Genomic DNA, 2,555 nt, shown 5'->3' with positions numbered 1-2,555 from the left:
AAAGAATGATTAGACATAATGAACTTGAAGACTTTTGAGATTTCAAAGAGTAGCTGCCCCATAGCAGTTGGATACAAAGATCTCAAGTTTAACTAAGAGGTACAAGCCAGAGAAATACGTTTGGAGTCAATAACACATACGTAAGTAAGAGGTGATGATCTCCAAGGAGGGTACATAGAGTAGAAAGGCTAGGGTAATAACAGAGCCCTAGGGGCCAACAAATTCAAGATTTAATTAGAGAAAGTAGATTCTACAAAGGAGATTGGAGAAAAGCAGTAAGAGGGGGAAACCAGTGAGAACCGGATTATAGAACCCACAGGAGGAAATGGTTTCATAAAAGATGAAGTAGTCAGGAGCATCAAAAGCTACGAAGATCAAATAAGAGAAAACTTTAGGAATGTCGGAAGTCACTGATAATTTGGGGGGAAGGAAGAGTCATTGGAAGAGCTGAAGTAGACAGTACCACAGAGTATGGCTGTAAAGGAATGAAGAGAGGGGGATGGGAGCATATGGAAAGGAGGGCTTGAAGTTAATAAAGGATTTTTTTTTTATGGCTTAAACCATTCATTCATTATATTCAAGATTTGTATATGAGAAGTCTGGCATGACTCAGTGGAGTTCTCTGGGGTCTCCAAAAACAACTCAAAGTGTCAGTTAGGCTGACTCTAATAAGGAAGATCTGGGGAAGAATCCACTTTCAAGTTCTTTCAGGTTGTTGGCAGAATTCAATTCCTTATGGTTATAGGACTTAGGTTCCTATTTTCTGTCTGAGTCCATCCTATAGAGGCTGCCTGAATTCCTCATTATGTGGTATCCTCCATCTTCAAAGCCATGGTGAGTTGAATCCTTTTCATGCTTTAAATCTCTCTGACTTTTTTTTTTCTGCTAGTTTAAACTTAAAAAAATGTGTAATTGTGGCAAAATACGCATAATATAAAATTTATCATTGTAGGCATTTTTAAGTGTACAATTCAGTAATGTTAAGTATATTCATATTTGCAACCTATTTCCAGAACTTTTCATCCTGCAAAACTGAAACTGAACCAATTAAACAGAAACTCTCCATTTCTCCTTCTCCTCAGGCTGTGGGAACCACCATTCTACTTTTTGTTTCTACGAATTTGACTATTCTAGATACCTCATATTAGTGGAATCATACAATATTTGCCTTTTGGTGGCTGATTTAGTTCTCTTAAGCACAATGTCCTCAAAGCTCATCCATGTTATAGCATGTGTCAGAATTTCATGGGGAAGGAAATTTTTAAGATGAAAAATAGGAGAAAACAATGGACTGAGCAGGCCATAGGAAAGGCACAATCTGTGTACTAAGATTGGAGGAATTCTGTCTGAATTCCTACCACCTGAGAGCATTTATTTGTTCCTCAAGATCTTTTCTTTCTTCAATCTGCCAAGTAAAAAGCAATGTACCTGGAGGTGCGTAAGCCATTAGACATCCAAGGGTTGATCAGTTGGCAATGGGTTGAAATCTAGGTCCTGCAGTGTCCAAAGGTCAGACTGGTGGTCAGAAGCCATTCTTCCTAAGAATCCCACAAAAGTCGTCTAGATTGTTTTGAAATGCAAGTACCCTTACTGAAGAAGATTTGCAATTCCATTTAGTTTGGTTTAGGTGAGTGTTAATTCTGTTTGCTGGTATTTCAAGAAGACGCTGATGACACAGGAACAGAGCCCAGGAAGGGCTCAGTGAGTAGGAAATCAGACTGAAATTAGACATTTCCACGGAGACTTATTTTTCAGAGAAAATCAGTTGTACATGGAGAATTGGGAGTGACTGTGTTGGAAAGCCGGGGTTGCACTTGGCAAAGGGTTCAGCCCTCAGGGACCTTATGAGACACTTCATATCTCCAACTATGACCTCCTCCTCTGACCTCTTGTATATGCAGCTACCTATGTGACCTCTCTACTTAGATAACTGAAAGGAATCTCAAAGTTGACATGTCCAATACTGCACTCTGGATTTCCCACCTCTCCCCCAAATCTATGTCTCTCCTATTCTTCTCCAGTTCATAAAATGTCTTTTTTTTTTTTTTTTTTTTTTTTTTTTGGTGGAGGGAGATAATTAGGTTTATTTATTTATTTTTAGAGGAGGTACTGGGGATTGAACCCAGGACCTCATGCATACTAAGCATGTGCTCTACCACTTGAGCTATACCCTCCCCACCTTGGAAAATGTCTTTAGCATCTATCCAGTTGTTTAGGTAAAATTCCAGACATTTCCCCCATTTCCTTTGTGCAGTCTACCAGCAAATTCTGGCAGTTCTATCCTGAAAGCCATTTACATCCTCTCATCTTCACTGGACCACCCAGTTCAATTATTACTGGTTCTCGTCTGAACTATTGCAATTGGCTCTAAAAGGTCTTTCAGCTCCATTTTTGCCAGCCTAGAATCAATTCTCCTAACAGCAGCCTTGAAATCCTTCGATGTCTGTTCACTGCATTTGGGGTAAAATCTAAGTTTTCTAGCATGGGCTCTGGACCTTTCAACATTTCTGATCTCATCTACTATTTTCTCTTCTCTCACCACTTTCCAGTTCCAC

The 2,555-nt window shown here is 39.5% G+C and overlaps 1 non-coding gene across 1 annotated transcript; it reads right to left on the bottom strand.

The window, feature by feature from the left end:
- Window positions 1–2,101: 2,101 nt before the first annotated feature.
- TRNAT-AGU (transfer RNA threonine (anticodon AGU)) lies at window positions 2,102–2,175 on the bottom strand. The gene has a single exon. It is a non-coding gene; the product is annotated as a tRNA-Thr (tRNA).
- Between the last annotated feature and the right edge of the window lie 380 nt (window positions 2,176–2,555).

The sequence above is a fragment of the Camelus bactrianus genome, chromosome 10 (genome assembly GCF_048773025.1).
Source record: "Camelus bactrianus isolate YW-2024 breed Bactrian camel chromosome 10, ASM4877302v1, whole genome shotgun sequence".
NCBI lineage: Eukaryota > Metazoa > Chordata > Mammalia > Artiodactyla > Camelidae > Camelus > Camelus bactrianus.
Note: the sequence above shows the minus strand (reverse complement) of the source record. Positions and strands in the feature narration are given on the sequence as shown.